Genomic DNA, 25,358 nt, shown 5'->3' on the forward strand with positions numbered 1-25,358 from the left:
CATCAAAAATATAAAATGTGGAGTAGAGAAATAAAAATGTAAAATTTTGAAATGTGTTCAAATTTAATTTGCTCTCGACTTAAAAGAGACTGCCATATATATATATGCATAGGATGTTATATGTGAACCTCTTGGTAACCACAAAGAAAAAACTTATAGTAATCACAAAAGAAAATGAGAAAGGAATTTAAACATAACACTAAAGAAAGCCAACAAACCACAAGAGAAGAAGAAAGAAACAGAGGAACTACAAAAACAGCCAGAAAACATTAACATAATGAGAATAAGTATATACATATCAATAACTACTTTAAATGTAACTGCACTGAATTTGCCAATCAAAAGACATGTAGTGGCTGAATGGATTTAAAAAAACAAAAACAGGATACTCACTTCAGAAGTAAGAATACACACAGACTAAATGCAAAAGGATGGAAAAAGGTACTCCACAGAAATAGAAAAGAAAAGAAAGCTGATGTGTCTACACTCATATCAGATAAAATAGACTTTGAAATAAAGACTGTAATAAAAGACGAAGGGCACTACAAGATGATAAAGAAGTCAATCCAGCAAGAAGATACAGTATGTATAAATACATATACATTCAATATAATAATATCAAAATATATAAAGCAAACACTAATGAACCTAAAGAGAGAAATTCAAAGCAATACCATAAGAGCAGGCTAACACTCCACTTACAGCAATAGATAGATTATCTAGACGCAGAATTAATAAGGAAACATCATCTTTAAACAACATATTAAACTAGGTAGACTTAATAGATATATATATAGACTACTCCATCCAAAAATTGCAGAATACACATTCTTCTCAAGTGCACGTGCAACACTCTCCGGGACAGATCATGTCAAGTCACAAAACAATTCTCAATAAATTCAAGAATACTGAAATTATCTCAAGTATCTTTTCTAGAAATCAATCATAAGAAAAAATGGGGAAAAAACACAAAACACAGAGATTAAGCAATATGCTATTGAAAAACCAGTGGGTCATTGAAGAAATCAAAGGAGAAATTTTAAAATACCAACAGAGAAATGAAAACAGAAATATAACATTCCACATTTTAGGTATTTGTTAGAACAGCACCGTACTTCCAGTACTAAAATCTGTGTTTGTCAAGATTCAACAAAAGCAGAACAATATATCTATATCTGTATTTTATCTGTATTAATATCTATATCTACATCTATCTATGTATCTATCTGTCAATCAAGAGACTTAGTACTAGCAATTGGCTTAAGCACTGTGTGGGCTGGCTAAGAGTCCATATTCCACAGAGCAAGCCATGAGGAAAGGAAGATCATTGGCAAACTAGAAATCATGGGCAAAATCCAAAGCTGCTTTTCCACAGCCAAAATTTTATCTCTTCTTTGGATGAAACTCTCAGCCTTGATTTTAAGGCCCATCAAATGATGGGTTCAGGTTACCCATAATATGCAGGGTAATCTTCCTTAATTAAAATCATCTGATTAAGGGATTTAACCAGATCTGCAAAATCTTTCACAGCAACATCTAGGTTACTTTGATTGAATAACTGGCAAATATACCTTAGCCAAGTTGACATATCAAAAAAACAATTAGAAGATGTATTCAAAATATAATTGTAGCTAAAAGATAATGCTGAACTAGCTTATCCTAAATTTTGACAGAAAATTCATCTACCTAGCCAATGGCACAGGAAGGACTTCCCATAAAATGAAAATTAGATTTGTAGCACATTTAAATGTATATATGCTTCTTGATCAGATGGAAAGAGTACATAGATTGAATGTCCATCTGACTTTTTGCAGGGGTTATATTGTCAAATTAAATACACATAGACTGCATGCTTGAAGTCAAAATGCCCCCTGAGGTGAATGGAAATACTGAAGTACAATTTTTATACATCTTGTGTTAAGCAATTTCCCTCAAAGTTATACATTTCTGAAATTGTAACAAAAACCAAGAAAATAAAATTGATATGTAGGTTGATCATCTACATGTAACTAACTAACTAACTTTTCAAGAATGAATTTACTGACTATGTAGTCAAAGTTGGGTAATCATCATACATGTATAGAATATATTTAATTACAATGAAATCATGAGGGAAAATTGTGTTCAATTCACTGAGTAATGCAATTAGTAAGATAATAATAAAAATATCATCAAAAATTTCTCAAGAGTGACACCAGGGAAAACACTGCAACACCTGACAAAAATGTCAGAATCAGTATTATCAGAACTCTGGAAAGACAGTCAAAGGTTTAACGCAAGTAAATGAATTCTTAATCAGGATAAAGTCCACTGAAACACAGTACGATATTTTTGCAGGGTTTAAATTATCCTTGTTCAAAAGCCCTCTCCAGTATGGTGACGGTCTTGGAAACAGCAGCCTACTGTGGTACCTGGTTTTAGAGGAAGCAGAGCAGACCTTGTTCTCAAGGAATTGTGCTTATCTATCGTGACCTGTCTAGGACTTTCCTTAAATACTAACACGAAGGGCATGCTTTTGTTTTGTTAAACTCAGAGTTAGAATATGGTGAAGCAGCTGTGTGAAGGACATTTATGTAAAATATTAAATGAAAAATGAAAAAGCCACTGCCACCTGGGGCAATAAAAAAAAAAATAACCAAAAACAGTAGAAGAAAAAAAAAAAAGGTCAAATGATGGGGAGTGAAGTATATTGCAGAATAAGAACTTTGAAAGTCTCTTACATATGCCATGGACTCTAGAAGCTACGTGTGTGCCCAGGCTAGGACACATGCTCAGAAAAGACCTAAGATGCCCATAAGCTTTCACATCTGACTGACCTTTTGGTTCAGTGTGGGCAGTGAAGGTTAAGGTATTGCTATAAAAGCCTGGCTAAGAATGAAAGGAGTGCCAAAACAGCCAATCTGCAACATCTGGAGAGTATGTAATTTTTTTTTTCTTCTAAATTTTTTGGGCTCTGGGTGTTTAAGGAAATCTCTGCCAAAGTACTGCCGTATCACTAAACTAAAGGAACACAGATTTGGAGACCACACAATGTAAAGGAGTCCATACAGAAATAGTTTAGGAAAGTCACTAAATAAACAAACTACAATGCAAAGCAAGTAAACAAAAAATCCTGGGGAGTAGAGAGAATATGATTTACGGAATAGCCAACTAAATATTCAAAATGACCAGTTTTCAACAAATATTATTAGGCATGCAAAGAAACAAGAAAACATGGCCCATTAAAAGGAAAAAGAAAAGAAAATGCACAAGAAATTAACAGAAATTGTCCCAAAAAGGCACAGACATTGGACTTACTGGTTGGCTTTAAATTAACTATCTAAGTGGAGTGAGCAACCAACTTCTCCAGCCTTTTAGAGTGTGGCACAAAGGTCCTTCTTTGGATTCACCCCACCCAGATAGACAAAGATGCAGAGATGGCAAGGAATAAGGAAGAAAAGCAGGAGCTATGAGTAGCAGTCATGCAATAGAAATAATTGCAGTTCACAGACCAGCTCTGCAGACAAACTCAGGAGATTTTACCACTGATGAAACCAACTGCTGGCACAGCTTCTGCAGACTCCCTAAAGATTTCACCAGTTTTCATCCCACATGTATTTGCCTTTGTGAATGTTAGCTGCCTGAATCCCGCCAGCTCCCACCTTGCTTCCCCCACCAGTACTCTGAAACACAACAGCAGTCATCTCAGGCCTCTGCAGCTTCACAAGTGCAGAAACCAGTCTCAGCCACCCAGATGCCTTCACCACCATGCTCATGCTCAGGGATACCTGCTCCAGCTGTGTACCTGCACACTTTCAGCCTGACACCCATCCTCAACCCACACTAAAGAGTGCACACTCAAAGGGAGAGTAAGCACCCACAGACAGCCAGGGTCCCCAGAGCTGCCAATGAGCCTGTGGTTGGCCCAGGACTGTGCTGCATACACTGGCCCACACCACTATGCCTATGTTGGCAACCAGCCCCTGATATTGATAGTCACTTGCAGCAGGTCTCCATAGATAAGTGTGTGCCACTGACTCTGGTCACCACCTCTGCCTAACCGCTGGACCTAGAGGCACTGCTGAGGACCCCAACATCTCTTGCAGACACTGAAGACCCCATGCAGCACTCACCACAGACCACACAGTTGTCAACACTATGGAGCCCAGCAGCCTGAGCAGAAGACAGATCACACCCACTGAAACCCAGTGATGCCACATAGCTCCACACTTGGCAACCTCCACCACAAGGTCTGGGCTATAGCACATTCAAGCATGCTCCTACCCCTACCAATAATCAGTCCATAAAGCTTGGAAGAGGTGACTGCTTCTTCAAATCCATAGACACCTACACAAAGCTAAAGGGATCATAAAGAATCAGGGAAACATGACCACAAAAGAATACAGTAAACCTCCAGAAATTGGCCCCAAAGAAATGGTGATCTAGGAAATTCTCAAGAAAAATTAAAAATAATTGTCCTAAAAATGCTCAGAGAGCGACAAGAGAACATGGATAAATAATTTAACAATTTCAGTAAAACAATACAAGAAAAAATGAGAAGTTCTACAAAGAGAAAGGAAACAAAAAAAGAACCAAACTGAAATTTCAGAGCTGAAAAATACAATGACTGAACAGAAGAATTCAATAGAGAGCTTCAACAGCAGACTTGACCAAGAAGAAGAAATAATCACTGAGGTATAAGACAGATTAATAGAAACTATCCAATCAGAGGAGCAAAAAGTAAAAAGGAATAAAAAGGAATGACGAAAGCCTGTGGGACTTATTGGAAACCATTAAGAGAAGCAATGTACTCATCATTGGAGGCCCAGAAGGAGAAGAGGGGAAGAAAGGGTTAGAAAACTTACTTAAATAAATAATGGCTGAGAATTTCTCAAACCTAGGGAGAAATTTGCACATCCAAGTTCATGATGCTAATAGGCCACCACAAAATTTCAATTTGAAACAATACTCTCCAAGAAACAATAATAAATTGTCTATGATCAAAGGAAAGGAAGAATTTTTAAAGTACCAAGAGAAAAATTCTCTCATAGAAGAGAACACCCATAATGCTAAATGACTGAATTTCTCAACAGAAAACTTGCAGGCTAGAAGAGAATGAGATGAGTATTCAAGTGCTAAACAAAAGAAACTGCCAACCAAAAATACTTTACCCAGTAAACGTGTTCTTCAGAAATGAAGATAAGATAAAGACTTTACTTTTTTTGTTATTGTTTTATTTTGGGTTTGTTTGTTTATTGAAATACAGTTGATTTATAATGTTTCAGGTGTACAGCAAAATGATTCAGTTATACATATACATATGGTAAACTTTCAGGATACAGAATTAATATACAGAAATCTGTTATATTTCTATACACTAACAACAAACTATTAGAAGGAGAAATTAAGAAAAAAAATTCCATTTAAAACCATGACTAAGAAAGAACAAAATACCTAGGAATAAGCTTACCTAAGGAGGTAAAAGACCTGTACTCAGAAAACTATAAAACTGATCAAAGAAATTGATGATGAAACAAACAGTTGGAAAGATATACTGTGCTCATGAATTGGAATAATTAATATTTTTAAAATAGCCATACTACCAAAGACAATATACAGATTCAGTGTAATTCCTATTAAAATACCAACAGCATTTTGCACAGAACCATAAAAATAATTTAAAAATTTGTATGGAAACACAAAAGACCCTAAATAGCTAGAAGAGTCTCAAGAAGAAGAGAATAAAGCTGAAGGTATCATGCTTGAGACTACACTACAAAGCTAGAGTAATCAAAACAGTCTGGTACTGGCACAAAAATAGAGACATAAATCAGCAGAACAGAATAGAGAGTCAAGAAATAAATCCATGCAGTTACAGGCAATAAATCTATGACAAAGGAGGCAAGAATACACAAAAGAGAAAAGAAAGTGTTTTCAATAAGTGGTGCTGTGAAAACTGGACAGCTACATATAAAAGAATGAAATTAGAATGTTTTCTCACACCATATATAAAAATAAACTCAAAATAGATTAAAGGTCTAAATGTAAGACCAGAAATCATAAAACTCCTAGAAGAAAACATAGGCAGTACACTCTTTGACTTAAATCGTAGCAGTGTTTTTTGAACCTGTCTCTTAAGGCAAAGGAAACAAAAGCTAAAATAAACAAATGGGATCTAGTTAAACTTAAAAGCTTTTGCACAGCAAAGGAAACCATCAACAAAACAAAAAGGCAACTCACTGAATAGGAGAAAATATCCGTGAATGAAATGACCAATAAGGAGTTAATATCCAAAATATACAAACAGCTCATATAACTCAGTATCAATTAAAAATACTGATTAAAAATGGACAGAAGACTTGGATAGACATTTTTCCAAAGAAGACACACAGATGGCCAACAGGTACATGAAAAGATGCTCTATATCTCTAATCATTAGAGAAATGCAAATCAAAACCACAATAAGATATCACCTCACACCTGTCAGAATGGTTATCATCAAAAAGACCACAAATAACAAATGTTGGCAAGTATGCAGAGAAAAGGGAACTCTTGTACACTGTTAGTGGGAATGTAAATTGCTGCAGCCACTGTGGAAAATAGTATGGTGGTTCCTCAAAAAATTAAAAATAGGACTATCATATGATCCAGCAATTCCACTCCTAGATATATCTCCAAAGAAGATGAAAACACTAATTCAAAAAGTTACCTGCTCTCCAATGTTCATAACAGCATTATTTACAATTGCCAAAATATAGAAGCAACCTAAATGTCCTAGATGATTGGAAAAAGATGTGATACACACACACACACACACACACACACACACACACACACACACAATGGACTATTACTCAGCCATAAAAAGAATGAAATTTTGCCATTTGCAACAACATGGGTGGACTTGGAGGGTGTTATGTTTAGTGAAGTAAGTCAGATAAAGAAAGACAAGTATGATATGTTATCACTTATATGTGGAATCTAAAATATAAAACAAACTAGTGAATATAACAAAAAAAGAAACAGACTTACAGATATAGAAAGCAAACTAGTAGTCACCAGTTGAGAGAGGGAAGAGAGGAGGGGCAAGATAGGGGTAAGGGATTAAGAGGTACAAACAACTATGTCTAAAATAAATAAGCTGCAAGGATATATTATATAGCACAGGGAATATAGTCCATATTTTATAATAACTATAAATGAAGTATAATCTTTAAAACTGTGAATCAATATATTGTACACTTGAAACATTTTTAAAAAAATCAGTAACTTGAATAGCTCTATATATATTGCATAAATTAAATTTATAGTTAAAAACCTCACAAAGAAAACTCTAGAGTCAGATAGTTTCTTTGTGGGATACTATAAAACATTTATGGAAGAAGTATTAGAATTCTATACAAACTTTTCCAGAAAATTGAGGAAGAAAGTATACTTCCAACTGATTCTATAAGGCCAGCATTATCCTGATGTCAAAAACAGTCAAGGCTTCATAAGAAAATAAAACTATGGACTAATATTCTACTTGAAAACTGCTGCAAAATTCTCAACAAAATTTTATCAAATCAAATCCAACAAAATATAAAAATGATCTTACATCAAGATCAAAGGGGTTCATCCCATGTATTCATAGATGGCTTAACATTTGAAAATCAATGTAATTTGCCATATTAATACATTTTAAAAGAAAGAAAATAGAATTTTCTCAATAGATGCAGAGAAATCACTTGACAAAATCTAGTATCTATTCTTAATAAAAACTCTCAGGAAAGTAGAAGAAACTTCTTCAACCTGTAAAAGGACAAAAAATCTCAGCTAACATCAATCTTAATGGTGAAAGAGAGTTCTTTCCTCCAAGACCACTCTCACTACTCCTCTCTGTCATTGTACTAAAAATCCTACCCTGTTCAATTAAGGAAGAAAAAATAAGTAAAAGGCATTCAGATTGGAAAGGATGAAGTAAAGCTATCTTTATTTGCAGACAACATCATCTATGTAGAAAATTTGATAAAATTACACAAAAAAGAAAGTAGAACTAATAAGTAAATTTAATACACGTTTCAGGACACTAGAGCAATATACAAATTCAATCATTCAATTATATTTCTATACAGGAGCAATAAGCAATCAGAAATTGAAATAAAAACATTACCATTTAAAATAGCATCAAAGATACAAAATATTTAGTACCAAAAATATGAAAAATACAGTAAAACTATGAAACACTCATATGCAGAAAACTGCAAGATACAGGACAGATTTTTAAAAGACCTAAATAAATATAGAGGTATACCTTGTTCTTAGGTCAAAATACTCAATGTTGTTATGTTGTCAATTCTCTATATTGATTTACACTTTCAACTACACAGAGAGAAAATTAATGAACTGCAGTTATATTTATATATATATATATATGCGTGCATATATATCAATACAAATAACTCAGATAATATTCAGAGAGTGACAATAGCAATATGGCAGACTAGGAGGCTCTAAGCCCTCATTCTCCCATCAGAAATCAACCGTAAACTGACTGAAAAATATCTTATAGGATCTCTGGAAAACAGCTAAAGTTCTAGAGGAAACGAGTAAAGGCCCAATCCAGAAAAAGTCATATTAAAATCTGTAGTAATTTTCACTGCATGTTTATTCACCCTTGCCCCATACCCTCCCCAGTAGTGTGGAATGGTCTTAGTCTGGCGGAGGCAGTCTCCCAGTTCCTGATCCCTCAGCCTGGAAAGAGCAGAGCTAATTTTCAACATTCCAATCTGTTTGAGGGCTGCCTGAAGGACTGGATTCTGTCTTGCCAATTTTGGGTATCAGGCAGGAAAATGGGCCTCACTTTTTGGGAAAGCTACAGGAGGACTACATGCCCAAAGATGCTTGAGGCAAGACATTATGGGTAGAGACATACAAACAGAACATGTAAATCAAGAGAGGAAGCTGGGATGAGACTGTAAAATTAAAACTTTCAAAAGCACCCATGTATATCCATTAGGATGGCAGTTAAAAAAGGAAATAAATGTTGGCAAGTGTGGGAAGAAAGTTGAATCTTTGTGTATTGATGGTGGGAATCTAAATTGTTGAAATTGTTGTGGAAAACAGTATGATATTATCTCAAAGAAGTAAACAGAATTATAATATGATCCAGCAATTCCAATTCTTGGCATATACTCAAAAATATTGAAAGTAAGAACTTGAACAGATATTTGCATACCAATGTTCACAGCAGCATTATATACAATAGCCAAAAGGTGGAAACAATATCTGTCGATGGATGAATAGATAAAAACAATGGGATCTATACATAGAATAGAATGTTACTCAGCCTTAAAAAGGAATAAAGTTATGATAGATGCTACAACATGGATAAGCTTTGAAGACATTATGCTAAGTAAAACAAGCCAGACACAAAAGGATAAATATTACGTGATTCTACTTAAATGAGTTACCATGGATAGTTAAATCCATAGAGAGAGAAAGTAGTCTAATTGGTACTAGGGGCTGAAGGAAGGCAATAATGAGCTATTGTTTACTGGGTAGAGAGTTTTAGTTTGGGATAATGAAAATGTTCTGGACATGGATAGTGGTGATGGCTGTACAACAATGAGAATTTACTTAATACCACTGAATTTTATACTTAAAAATGGTTAAAATGGTAAATTTTATGTTATGTGTGTTTTAGCACAATAAAAAAATTAAAACCATCATATAGCAAAGAAATGTCACAGAATATATACATTCATACATTATACTTCAACTTATTTAAAGGTTACGAATAGGCAATAATAACATGTTTTGTTTAGAGGTAAATACATCATTTGTTAAACTATAAAGAAAATCAACATAAAATTCATAAGAAAAATCAATGAGTGGTTAACTCTGGAGAAAGGTAGTCCATTGTAAATGGGGCATGTAAGAACCTTGTTTCTAAGGGACAATTAAGATATTATTTCTAAGCCTATGTGGTAGGTAGCCAAATGTCTGCTTTTTGTTATTCTTAATCTGCACATATATGTCTGATTCACACAAGTGTGATATATTTCATAAGAAAGATGAGGAGGAAGGTCGAGGAAGAGCATTAGTTCCACAATGGGTAGGCAAGATTTGATTTCTGATATCACCCAAGGTTGCCTAGCACAGGAAGAAAATGCTTATTGAAGTACCGTCTTTAAAATCAAACATCAATAATTAATGCTTTCTTCAACCCTTTTTTGTTAATATCTTACTTTGTAATTAATTAAGGAAACTCTATGCCTCAAAACCTAGCTAACACATGACTTATCTTACATATATTCCAAAATTGGGGGTAGTGAGCTCAATATCCTACTAACAAAAATATTTACTGCACTTAAGTCAGAGCTTCTACATTACATCCTTTAGTCACTGATGTTGGTCTTGGTTTTTGTCCTCTGAAACACTGGAAAAATCAGCAGAAGCAAAAATTTTGTATTTCTGTCATTGGCACTGCTTTGGACTTTACCTGTGATACAAGTTATTACCTAGAAAATAGGTTTGACAGCATTTCTCTACTTCCATAAAGAGTGAATGATTTAATAAATAATTATAAGGGTTTGCGTGTACAACATGTCTCTATTAATATATTAATGCTGATGTTCTGCATAATACAAACTCTTAGTTCTTGTGCCACTTTCTATAATCACCTCAGTCTTACCACCAACTTGGAACTAAATTTACTCTTAAAACCTACCTATTTCTTTCAACCTGACCTCAGCGTCATTTAACAAAGCATAAAGAAAAAATTGTATTAAATCATAGCTATATAATCCTAGCTAAGTTTCAGTGGATGTTTCTGAATCTGCAAAGCAGGAGGGAGTGGTAGAAATTATAGTAGAATTTTTGCATGTAAACAAGATCTCCAACTTTTCATTATGTATGAGAGCTTTCTTCCAGAATAGAGAAACCTAAATTCATATACTGAATAAACGAGGCTGCTGAGAAATAAAGCATGCTGCTCCTTAGCAAAACAAATGAGTTAACAACAGTAAATAAAAATTGAAAAAGTGTTCACATCTTTAGTAAGATTTCAAAAACATATAACTCTAAAGACTAATCCTATACCTCAGTGTAACAGAGGAAAACTAATACTTTATACTTGTATAGCACTTTATTTACAAACTACTTCCACATTCTTATCTTACTGCATCCTCATAACAGTCTTGTAGGTTAGTATATTTCACAGCTGGTAAGACATCTCAGAGAGATTGTGTGGCTTATCTGATATCACACAGCTAAGGAATCAGAACACCATATTTAAGGCCAGGTTTTTTTTTCCACACCCCGAAGGACACAAGCCTAGGCAGTTCATATAGAACAGAAACTGTAAGCTCATTCAGAGAGAAGCTTATGATGAGGACCCAATTTGATTAGCTAGATGGCTACTAACACCACTAGGTGTAATTTAACAATGCTTGCTTTTGAATTCACTGAATGACTAGGCTTTTCAGGAAAGGGCTTTGGCTTTGTACCCAAATTTTAATGAAAAATTTAGAGAAGTAACATTAGCAACCTAAGGCATGTGAGCACGTACATCCGTGTGTGTGTGTGTGTGTGTGTGAGAAAGAATTAGTATTAATGTGTCATTTTATGATGCACATTATCTATCATTTGTCTATCCATCCCTGACAAGAATGATCAATATAAGCATCCTTAAACAAATACCCAATTTTCTAATCATGTATTTCCACTCTGGGTAATAATAGCCGATACCTATATTACAGCCTATGTGCTGGGTAAAGCACACTTCAAAATGTGCTTAGGAATCAGTCAATCAGAAATATTGAAACATTTCATATATATTTCACTTTTTGGCCTTAAAAAAATTGTTCCCCAAGAACAATTCCATTCAATAATTCAACATGAATCGTGGTGCCAGAATTAGTTTTTATTTTTATTTAAATAACTCTGAGTATGGTGAGAGTAGAAGTATTTGACTATCTATTTGACTAGCATAAAAAGATCTAAATTGCTCTTTAAATTTTTTATTTCCTACACTTTTGTGTTTTTCCCCTTGGGTATGGTGTTTTCCTAGGAAGACAATGAATGAGACATTATTGCTCAAAGGCAATAAAAAAATGTATGTACACACAGATTTATGTATTTTCACAAAATGCTTACAGTTTAGAAGCAAATATATGGGATTTGGGATAATAAAATCAGATGCTATTGTCTTTTTATGGAAGAGATAATGGTTGTTAAGAGTACCCTGACTCGGTTTCTGGTTCCACATGTAAGGAGTTTGGAAGTCACCACTTCATCCTAATTACAAGTAAAATGCTTAACAGACTGAAAAATCAACAATTATTCTTGGACTCTAAGACAAGGGAGGACACAGGACAGACCACTCCCTGTAATATTGGAGAGACCTACAGGTGAATACAGGGAGTGACCATTTACCAGAGCAGACTCAAGAGTAGAAACCACCACAGGAACCCATGCTGAGGCAGGAAAACCTGAACTATAATTGATGAATCTCAGGACCCTCACTAAAAATTTCAAGGCAGCTCAGTCATAAGGGGTCATGCACAATATCATGAGATTTACCGCTAGGAGCTTCACCAGGTCCCAATACTAAATACTGGAGAAAAATCTCACTTTGCTCTTGGCAGGGGGAGAGGAAGGAGCACCGTTTTGAAATAGACCAGAAAACTCTATTCTTATTTACAAGGCCTGCTGCTCTCAGAGAAAGATAATAAAATCCTAAACTGCTGGGGTATAGTCAGAGACTAACTGGGGAAAAGGAAACACTCAGTTCCAGCTACCTCTATCCATGCACGTGGGAGAAGAGAAATACCCACCTCTAGCCCAATCTAGTCACGTTAATGTCCCACCTAACAGGAGAAAAAAAGTGAGACTCTTGTGAAGTTTACAGTACAGAGGCATAGTACTGAATGAATGACTGAATGGCTGAGACCTAGTCATAGGACTTCAGAATTCTTCCATCTCCTGCCACACACCAACACATTACTAAGATTTATTTATAATAGTTCCTTTTATCCAGCATATTATGTCCAGCTGTCAAGAAAAGAATTACAAGGAATACCAAGAGACAAAAACCCCTGCAATTTGAAGAAATATAATAAACATCATAACCAGACATAACAGGATGTTGGAATTATCAGACAGGGAATTTAAAACAACTATTATTAATATGCTAGCAGCTCTAGTGGATAAAGTAGCATGCAAGAACAGATAGGCAATATAAACAGATAGATGGAAATCCTAAGAAAGAACCAAATAAAAAAAATATAGGGATCAAAAACACTGCAGCAGGAACAAAGAATGCCTTTGAAGGGCTTGTTAGTGAACTAGATGGAATTGAAGAAAGAATCTCTGAGCCTGAGCGTATCTCAACACAAACCTCCAGAACTAATCCAAAGAGAACAAAGACTGAAAAAAACACAACAGAATATCCAAGGACTGTGGGATAACTGCAAAAGATATAACACACTCATAATGAGAATACCGGAAGAGGAAGAAAGAGAGAAAGAAGAAAAGAAACATTTAAAACACTAAAGACTGAGAAATTTCCCCAAATTAATATCAGATCCCAACCAATGATACAGGAAATTCGCAGAACACCAGGCAGGACAAATGCCGAAAACTACACCTAGGTATATCATTTTCAAGCTACAAAATATCAAAGATAAAGATAAAACCCTGAAAGAAACTGAGAAAAATGCAGCTTACCTATAGAGGAAAAAAGATAAGAATTATACCATGGAAGCAAGAAGAGAGTTAAATAAAATATTTAAAGTGTTGAGAGAAAAAAACCCACCAACCTAAAGGTCTGTAGTCTGTGAAATTATCCTCCAAGAGTGAAGGAGAAATAAAGACTTTCTTAGACAAACAAAAAGTTAGGCAATTTGTTGCCAGTAGACCTGTTTTTAAAGAAATGTTAAAATAAGTTCTTTATAAAGAAGGAAATTACAGGTCAGAAACTCTGATCTATATAAAGTAAGGAAGAGCATCAGAGGAGTAAGTGAAGGTAAAATTAAAACATTTATTTTTCTTATTTTAAACTGACCTAACAGATAACATTTTGTTCAAAATAATAATGCCAACAATGTGTTCAATTATGCATGCTTGTATATGCTTATGTATACTTAAATATAAATGAAATGAATGATAGCAGTGACACAAGAGACAGGAGGGAGGAATTAGAAAATGTTATTATAAGGTACTCATGCTACCATGAAATGGTCTAAGGTTATTTGAAAATAGACTGGCATTAGCTGTAAATGTATATTGCAAACTCTAGGGAAACCAACCACTAAAAAAATAGCAAAATAAGAATAGCTGATATGCTAGAGAAATTAGAATCATATGAAATACTCAAAACCATAAAAGGCTGAAAATGAGTAGACAAAAATAAGAACAAAGAACAGGAGCAGGAGTAGGTATATTAATTTCAGACAGAGCAGACATCAAAGCAAGGAAAATTACCAATGAGAAATAAAGGTATTTCATAGTAATAAAGGGGTTAGTTCTTCAGGAAGACAGGAATTCTTAATACATATGCACCTAACAATAGCATGCCAACCAAATGAGGCAAAAATTAATAGAATTTCAAAGAGAAAAATATGATTCCATTATCATAGTTGGAGACATCAGCACTCCTCTATTAGAAATGGACAGATCAAGCAGGAGGAAAATCAGTAGAGGCATAGCTGAACTCAACAACACCATTAATCAACTGGATATAATCAATATCTATATACTACTTCATCCAGCAAGAGCAGAATACACATTCTTTTCAATTTCACATATAACATTCGCCAATATAGACCACATTCTGGGCCATAAAACAAATTCAAAAAATTTAAGACTCAAAATCATACAGTGTCTGTTCTCAGCCCACAGTGGAATTAAGCTAGAAATCAATAACAGAAAGATAACTGTAAAATCCCCAAATACATATAGAGATTAAATAACACCCTTCTCAATAGCAAATGGGGCAAAGAAATTTCAAGAAAAATTTTAAAATATTTTAACTGAATGAAAATTAAAATATAATTTATCAAATGTGTGAGATGTGGTGAAAGCAGTACTTAGTGGGAAATGCATAGCATTTAATGAATATATTAGAAAAGAAAAAAATCTAAAATCAATAATCTAAGTGTACATTTTAGGAAATTAGAAAATGAAGAGCAAATTAAATCCAAAGTAAGCAGAAGAAAATAAATAATAAGAATTAGACTAGAAATCAGTGAAATGAGGGAGCAGTCCCTCAGAGCTATTTAAGAGACTGCCTTCCAAACTTGAAGTCCTCAGAAAGTCCACCAAATAAAACATAATTCTCAACTTTAAAAAAAAGAAAGAAAGAAAATCAAAATAGGAATTCAATAGAGAAATCAATGAAACCAAAAGCCAGTTATTTGAGAAGTTCAGTAAAATTGATAAATCTCTAGCCAGGCTAATAAGAAAAAAGAGAGAGGACACAAGTTACTAATACCAGAAATGAAACAGGAGACATTATTATGGACATTAAAAGGATAATAAAGGAATTATGTGACAACTCTATTCTCATAGTTTTCATAACTTACACTAAATCAGTCAATTCCTTGAAGGACACAATTTGTCAAAATTCACATAAGACAAAGTAGACAATTTGAATAGGCCTATGTCTGTTACAGAAATTGAATCAATATTTAATAACCTCTCAAAACTTTGAAAACAGAAAGGGTCAGGTCCACATGAATTCACCAGTGAATTCTACCAAACATTGAAGGAGGACATTATGCCAATCCTCTACAATACCCTTCAGGGGAAGGAAGCAGAGAGAACACTTCCTAACTCATTCTATGAGGCCAGCATTACCTTAGTCCCAAAGCCAGAAAAAGATGTTACAAGAAAGAGTAATATAGAATGATATTTCCCATTAACATAGATGCAAAAATTCTCAATAAAATACCATCAAATTGAATTCAACAACATATAAAAAACTTACACATCACAGCTAACTGGGATTTATCTCAGTATGAAAGTCTGGTTCAACATTAGAAAATCATTTAATGTAATCCCTCACATCAACAGAATAAAGAAGAAAAATCACATGATCATATCAGTAGATGCAGAAAACAGTTTTGATAAAATCCAACACCAATTCATGATAAAACTTCTTCGTAATCTAGAAATAGAGGAGGAATTTCCTCAACTTGATAAAGAATGTCTACAAAAAAACTGATAGCTAACATTATAATTAATGGTAAGAGACTAGAAGCTTTCCCACTACAATCAGGGACAGGATAAAGCTGCTGCCTCTCGTCACTCCTTTTCAACATTGTGCTGGAAGTCCTAGCTAGTGCAATAATGGGATAAAAACAAATTAAAAATATACATATTGGGAAGGAAGATATAAAACTATCTGTGTTCACTGACAACATGATCTATTAGAAAATGTGAAGAATCAACAACAACAACAACAACAACAACAACAATTTCCTGGAACTAATAAGAGATCAAAGCAAGGTTGCAGAAAAGGTTAACATACAAAAGTTATATTCCACCAATGAACTAGTAGAATTTGAAATTAAAAACATAATACCATTTACATTAGTAACCCCAAAATGAAATATGTATAAATCTAAAAAATGTACATAGTATAAATGAGAAACACTACCAAACTCAGATGAATGAAGTCAAATAAGAACTAAATGGAGAGATATTCCATGCACGTGGATAGGACTGCTCAATATTGTCAAAATGTCATTTCCTCCCAACTTGATCTATGGAGTCAATGCAATCTGAATTGAAACGCCAGGGAGTTATTTTGTGGCTATGGACAAGCAGATTCTAAAATGCATACGGAGAGGCAAAAAGACACCAAATGTCCAACATAATACTGAAGGTGAATAAAAAAGTTGAAGGACTGACCCTACTTGACTTCACTATAAAAATGCAGTAATCAACATAGTGTGCAATTGGTCAAAGAGCAGACAAATAGATTAATGGAACTAAATAGATAGCCAAGAAATAAACCCACATAAATATAATCAAATAATCTTTGACCAAAGGCATTACAATGGTGCCAAGACACTCTTTTCAACAATTGGTGCTGGAAGAACTGGGTATCCACATGCAAAAGAATAAATCTAAATACAGATATTTAATCTTTCACAAATAATAACTCAAAATGAATCACAGACCTAAAGGTAAAACCTAAAGGTAAAATGCAGAAGTATAAAACTCTAGAAAATAACATAGGAGAAAACCTAGATGACCTTGGGTATGATGACTTTTTAGATATAATACCAAAGACACAATCCGTGAAAGAGATAATGGATAAGTTGGACTTCATTAAAATTTAAAACTTCTGCTCTGCAAAAAGCAATATGAAGAGAATTAGAAGACAAGACCCAAACTGGGAGAAAACATTTACAAATGACACACACGATAAAGGGCTGTTGTATAAATGTAACAAACATATAAAAAGGACTGTTAATACACAGTAATAAGAAAACAAACATCCCAATTTAAAAATGGGTCAAAAACCTTAATAGATACCTCACCAAGGAAGATATAGAGATTGAAAACAATTGTATGAAAAAGTTCTCTATATCATACGTCATCAAAAAAATGAAGAATAAAACAATAATGAGATGGCTCTACACACTTTTCAGAATGGTCAAAATCTGAATGCTGAAACACCAAATGCTGATAAAGATGTGGAGAAACAGGAAATAGGTGGTAGGAATGCATTGTACATTCACTATATCATTCATTACTGGTGGAAATGCATAATGGTACAATGATTTTGGAAGACAGTTTTGCAGTTTCTTACAAAACTAAACATAATTTTACCATTCAATCCAGTCATCCCACTCCTTGGTATTTACCTAAAGGAGCTGAAAATTTATATCCACACAAAAGCCTGCATGTGAGTGTTTAATTGCCAAAACTTGGAATCATCCAAGATATCCTTCAGGAGGTGAATGGATAAATAAACTGTGGTACATCCAGACAGTGAAATATTATTTAATGCCAAAAAATGAGGTTGCAAACCATAAAAAGGCATGAAGTCACCTTAAATATATACTACTAAGTGAAAGAAGCCATTCTGAAAATGCTGCTTACTGTATGATTCCAATCACAGGACATTCAGGAAAAGGAAAAACTACGGAAGAATTAAAAAGATCAGTGGTTTCCAGGATTTGGGGTGGGAGGGTACACAGGCATAGCACAGAGGATTTTAGGGCAGTAAAATTACTCTGTATTTTATCATAATGATGAAAACATGCCATTATACATTTGTCCAAACCCATAGGATATACAACACCAAGTGAACTGTATTTTAAACTATGGACTTTGTGAGATTATGATGTGTGAATGTAGACTTACCAAACGTAATAAATGTACCACTCTGGTGGAAGATGTTGATAATGGAGGGGACTACGCATGTGTCAGGGCAGGAGGCATATGGGAATTCTCTGTACCTTCTCAATTTTGCCCTGAAACTTAAATTGCTCTAAAAAATTAAAGTCTTAATTTTTTACAAAAGTACTCTGATCTTTCTATCCCAAATGGTACCACTAATATTTGCATTGCAGATAAAGACTAAATGTCTTATTCAACCCACCTCCACCCTCTAGTGTGTGAATGAATAAAATGTGGACATACTACCTTGCCTTTGCTTTTGCTCTTGAATGAATAGCTAGTTTTCCACTCTACATTTCTTGTCCTTTGCCACCTTTTCTTGAGACTTCCATAGAATTGCCGGTCAATTTCTCTCTTTTCCTCAATGCCACTGTGCATCATTATTATAGCCACTATCACACTTCCTGTCATCTACCTGATTTTGCTTCCTCAATCAGTCCATGGAGCCCAAAAAGTACCATAAAACTCACCATCAATAATGACGTTTCTTAAATAGTCCCCAAGGATGAGAATTGCAGGCTTGTTACTCAGAGCACTAAGGCAGGAGTTAAAGCCCTAGAAATAAGACAATTTTGCCTTTCTTAATGAGCACATTACATTTAATCAATTGACCTAAAGAAAAGTCATCCTTTGATATGACAGAATAGATTGGTTTCTATAATGTAATCATTTTTAAAACCACAATTGTTTAGAAAGAAATGGCTTGACCTTTAGGTTATGCCATGAAGAACCATAATCTCATTTTATTTCTCTTCAATTGGTTGATTTTTACTGTGTAAATGTATATACACAAAAATTGTGTCTTCTGTATTGCTCTCATTAAAACTATCTCTTGAAGAAGTAAGTGAGAAAGGACCTTTCTGTGAGCAATTACCTTGAAAGTTGACTAAATTCGTATTATAGACAGGATCAAATCACTTTCACATTTGAAATACACTGTTTTCAAATTAAACTCATTGTTTTCAAATTTTAAAAAATATTTAATTCATCTATTCCAGTTGTTTCTACACAAGCACAAAGTAGCCAGTGTGACTGTTTTTAGTTGACTTAATGATCAAAATGCTATTGAAACCGACTGATAAATCCAGTTAAACCAGTAAAACTAGATATATCCTTCAAAAAACTCAGTTTTATAAAACCAGCAGTTTTCTACTATTTACTACAGTATTACCACTAGATGGCAAGCTTTAGTCATAAATACAGAAGTCATTTTAAAAACAATATAAGCTTTGTTATAATGCGACAAAAATGGCTAGCAAGATGTTAACATTAATTTTTATCATAATCATTTTATCACGCTTAAGATAAAGAGATTAACAAGATATTTGGAGAAGTAGCTCTAAAATACTAAATTTGAGAAGGCAAAAGAAGATAATCTCCAAAGTAAGGCATAAAATAAAAGATGTGGCAATACCAAGAAAGCCTTCAAATCCTTGATAAATCTAGCAATGCTGAACCCCTCTTCAGGGGAAAGATTGATCTTACGCAGAGACTAGAAAGAAAACTAGGAAAGAAACTCTTTGACTCATTTGAATTTAATTTCCATGATGCTTGTTATAATTTTCATATTGGTGATATTTGACTGCCAGAAACACAAGAAGTTGATAACAGATTTAAAAGGGAAAAAAATATGCTAAAGGGAAGCTTCAAGTTAAGCGTGGGTCCTAAATAACAGAACCTAGTTTTCTGGAGAATTTTAAGGTAAGATGTCCATGAGAGGTTTTTTTGTTTGTTGTTTTTTGTTTGTTTTTTATTGTGTAAGATACTATTCAATGCAAATAGAACCAGATAAATCTTTGAAAAACCATGGACGACTTATGGCCCGGCATCTGAAAATCTGGCTGATTTTTGTATTAGATTCTGTCATTCTAATACAAAGACTTTGAAAGTGGTTTAAAGGCTCTCAAATAGAGATTTTCTAGCATAGTTCAAAGGCTAAATCAAGAAAGAGAACATTTATGTGTTTGAAAAATCATGTACTGATTTTGAACATGACTACTTACAAATTACAAGCTTTTCCTCCAAGACTCAGTCTCACTGAAAGTTAACATTCTGTGTTTAGGTGAATTTTCATTGATTTCTATTATGCAAAGATAAACAAGATATATGGAAAAGACAACCCAGTTTAATTGTTACTCAGAAATGTCCATTGACAAAGTTTTTGGTTGGCAGTTTATTATATTTTCACCGGAAAGCAGCTTAACCTCTGACTTTGCAGCTTTAAGGCAATTGTGCTACCTAATCAGCTGCTACATATACAGTTCTCCATTCAGCAGATATTAAAATTATTAATAAGAGAATAAGTAATGGAACTATAGAAACACACTTGCAGTTAGGTAGAAAAGTCTTTAATGGTTGTAACTGACATGAAGAGCGACAATTTCTGGCTTTTTACAACATGCAATATAATTTATACGATGTTGCTGATGGATGTGTATGCCTAAGAGTTATATATAAAGCCATAAATCATTGGTGTTCCTGGGTTCCCATTAGGACCTCATGGACTGCATCATCCAGAAAGACATTTCCAAAAGGGAAGCACCCTCCTATAATCACACACACACACATACACACACACACACACACACACACACACAAGGTAGAATTATAGTAGTCTGTGTTATTATTTTTCTTGTATTTTTATATAGTGAGTTTATTTAAAAATGTTAAATTCTATGATGCTTTATAAATGTGTTACATACTGGGAAAGAAAGCACTTAGCTATTAACTAAAGATAACTTTCACATAAGATTTCCTTTATTATTATCAGTGGAATGCATAGAAAGGATTTTATGTGATGGGTAGTACACTTAGTCACACCACAACATAAAACATCTGTTATAGTATGGCAACAAAAAGTGTAACTACATTTATCCACTGATGTTGACCCCAAACATGAATTTCCAAGGCTACAACTGCAAGCACACAAGCCCTAAATTTAGCAAATTTAATTTAATTAAGATGAAAATCAAATGTAGCACTAAAGAGGAATGGTGCCAATGTCTTTTGAGTTGCCCAGTCTTCACTTCCTTTTCATGTGCTTCAGCTGTCTACCCCCTCCACACTGGCATTTGAAAGAACATTGAATTGTTTTTCAGATCCAAATGATGATTTGTAATTGAAAAATAAATATCTTTCCTCATTACTTATTTCTTCTGGACTTCAGCCATTAACAGAAAATTGCTTTTAACCTAACCTGGTCAAAAATAGCTTCAATGGGATTAATTACTTCAGTATATTAATATGTGCAATTCTTGGAGAGAATTTGCTTCATTACACATTTACTGCTCAAGGAAGAAAAGCAAAATCAACTGGTATACATTTGAAGTCAATGGATTGACTTTTCCTGAGACAGAGGATAGGTACGAAGTGGGAAGCCTTTCCCTGGGTAGCTCATGGTGGCTTCCCTTCTTTTCTGTGTGCTCTCTTTTCTAAGTTACTTTGTGGCTGATTTCTACCTGGGCTCAGGTTTTTGTTAATTTTGGTCTTTTAGTTATTTTTTGCTTTGCTTTTTTTTGTGTTTTTTTTTTGTCATTATTTTATTTCAAACCTAGTCTCCTTTACTTGTCATTGGAATTTTAACAGTTGAAAAAGAGTGTAAAATATACCTTAAATGTCCATAGATCACAGCAGATCAGAATGTGTTTATGTTAGTTAATGTGACGTTCCTCCACATTCCCCCCCCAAAAAAAACACTGGTGATCAAAAAGCTCAAAATGAGTAAATGAAGTAGACTGCCACACAGCCAAAATAACAGGCAAAATTCCTTTTTGGCTGCCAAGAAAAACTGGTAATTCTAAAGTACCAGGTTCAAATCAATTTTAACCAATTTGAACTACCTCTTAATACATGCACGTATTTTTCTATTTGTAAATATAATCCAAAGAAAATCAGTGATTTATAAAATATAAACCCAACATCATATGTATTGATGCTGGTGATTATTATTGATAAAGCAGCATGTGAAGAGACAAGAGAACTAAACCAGGAGCATAGGGGGAAAGGTAATTTATATTTTGATATGATGTGTGCAAACTCGTTGGAATATTGACTAATAATTTATCCCCATTGAGTTGTCATGATTTTATGTAGACAGAGCCATAAACATATAAGATATCAGTGACAGCTCATGTCCCCAAGGACCCAATCTCTTTTTCCCTAGTGCGACCATTATGTTACCCTCTTTCTCTCTGTTTCTTCTTCATGGGGCAAAGGATAATATCTTACTCCCAATTCACTGACTACTAGTCCTACTGGTAAAACTCGCATTTTGAGAAATGAGAAATAAGCACCCCTCCCACGTTTTAATGCAGAACCAAAATAGCTTCCAGAAGTTCATTAAAGCCCATGAAGATTTCTGTATTTTCCTTTAAGGTGGAAATTAAAGGGTCGTTTATAAGATGTAGTTCAAAATATACAAATCAAGCACCTTATAACAGTGAACTCACAAAAGAAATCAAGACAGATTCTACTCACCAGAATAAAACAGACTGAAAGATACAGCCTCACCTTTCTGTCAGTTTGAAACAGCAAAAACTCTCCTGAAAGCACAGTTCTCACAGGTATACATATACCTTTGTTTACCTCCAATTAAAATTGGAGGAGCGGAAGCAGTGACATCTCAGCTGATCTTAATTACTATGCAGCTGTAAAGGAATACTTGGAAATAACTTCAAATCCATACACTATGAGTTAAAGTAATGAGTAAACAAGTGCATGCTGGAAAGAAAAGGCATCATCATACCCTCTTAGGCTGTCTCAAGTGGCCTTCGAGGATAGGGGCCATTCGGCTGCTATCCTGTCTGACCGGCAGAATGGTCTAGATTGCTGTGAAAGACACAACAGAAATCGTAACCTTCTTCATCTCAACACAACTGGATGGCAGCTCTCTCACACAGAAGTCAAGTAGCAGCTGTAAATCTAGGAATACCCTGAGATGGTGAACTTCCATTCCAGGGAGTAAACTAAGCACCCTCAATTGAGGCAGCACAAATCAAGGCTGTCATGGGCACCTGATGTTCCTCTTTATCTCTCAGACTGATGCCTATTGAGGGATTATGCTTAAGTCAGAGTTATTGAAAACTTTGAAATGGATGAAACCCTCTCCAAGCAGTCTTTATTTCTTTAACTTACTCATACTTTGAATAGTGTTACTCAAATTTCAGTTAGAAGCAATCCTTGAGATGAAAATTGGTCATTTACACATTGTAAATAGGTGTTCTTACCAAATTTTGGTTCATAGACCTCTTTGAATATTTCTTGAAAATTATGAATCTTCTCTCTAGATAATACATAGTTTCATATATTCATAAAGTATTGAGTGCAAATGTAAATACTTCCTGTATTCTCTTAGGTCTGAGACAGGCTGGGACCTAGGACCTGGGACCCTTTTCTGCAATGCTTGCACCTGGACAAACATCTCCTCGAGCAATAGAATACAAAGAAACTATAAGGGACTAAAAATAACTGCGTGCGTGTGCTTTGGGGGCAAATTATGAGCAACAACATACGAAAAGGCCAAAAATCCAACTGCCACTTGTGAAGTGTCAGGAGCAAAAGCAGGGTACCACGCATGATCCCTACACACAGCACCACTGAGGGGGTGGGTAGACCACCTGAGCCACCTTTCCATCCCAACCCACCAATCTGCCTTAACCCTCACCCCATTTAAGGAACCAGCTCATGCCCTCCTCCCCCAGAAGTGAGCCAGGGAACCTGTTACTTGTTTTCACTCCCTTGTGCTGTAGCAAAAATCCCAATAAAGCCTTGCCTGAATTCCTCATCTGGCCTCATCAATATCTATTGATGAAAGAGTCCAAAAACCCAGGTCAGTAACAGGTCCATGGACCAATATTAACAACTGTTGCCCTCCAAGACCAGATTTCAAGGAAAATAATTTATAATCATGGGCTTCTTTTAGCTGGACTATTGAGAGGGTGGATTTTGACAATGGTAAAAAAGCTGAAGTGAAGCACATGTGTAATTCCACAATTCAAACTATATAATTTGATAAATTCTTTGGAGAGCATGTCGATTGATGATAAATCTTATGCAAATAAGCTGAGGACGTCCAACCATTTGCTTGATTCAAACACAACTAGTGAAGCTAAACAATTATGTTGTGGTTTGGAGAATTAACGTATGTTCCCAAAGTGTATTTAACAGACGTAATTATATGCAGTGAGAAACTTACCTCCTAAGAGTATTTGAATTAGGATAGAGTACAATTAAATGCATAGTACTAGTTGTTACCTTGGAAATTTAAGCTTCAACTTAACAAGATGATTCTCTTCATCTTGTATTCCTCAGAAGACTCTGGTTTCAGGTTCCCTCAAGCACTTCAATCTGCACGATGATGATAAAAGTTTGAATTCCTGAGGTTTTAAAAATAATTAACTCCACTCAGTTTTACCAGTTTTAAAATTAAAAATTATGGCTTTAACCAAGCCCTAACTTGGATAGAATATTTTACTGTGAACTATATTATAGTACTAAGCTAGATGTTTGATTTAAACTTTCCTTTTAAATCTGTATTTAATCCCAAATAAAATTATGTTAAGTGCCCTCAGGAGTATCTTATTCAGAAATGCATATAGCCCCATAGAATGTGGGACAATATATCTCCCTTTTGATAGTGCCTTTGTAATAAAACTCTATGGTCAAGTGTTCTCTGCTTTCTACTCCTAAAACCTACCCACTATCCAGCTGACATAACTTATATTGTCTTTAGTTACTTTAAATAAGTGAAACAATTCACCAAATCCAACCCTACTTTTATTTGAACCTCTCCTTGGTTAACACAACACACTCAGCTATGACCTCGAGAATTCAAACGTGACTGGTTACTCAACTAAACTGTGGAAGAACTCCAATAGTAATGTGTGTCTGAAACTGATACTCTTCTATGCAATACTTATTTAACGTTTTGAGCCCCCACAGGAAGTTAATACTCTGCATAATTCTTCCCTTATTTAAGTGATGAA

The sequence above is a fragment of the Vicugna pacos genome, chromosome X, assembly GCF_048564905.1.
Source record: "Vicugna pacos chromosome X, VicPac4, whole genome shotgun sequence".
Taxonomy (NCBI): Eukaryota; Metazoa; Chordata; class Mammalia; order Artiodactyla; family Camelidae; genus Vicugna; species Vicugna pacos.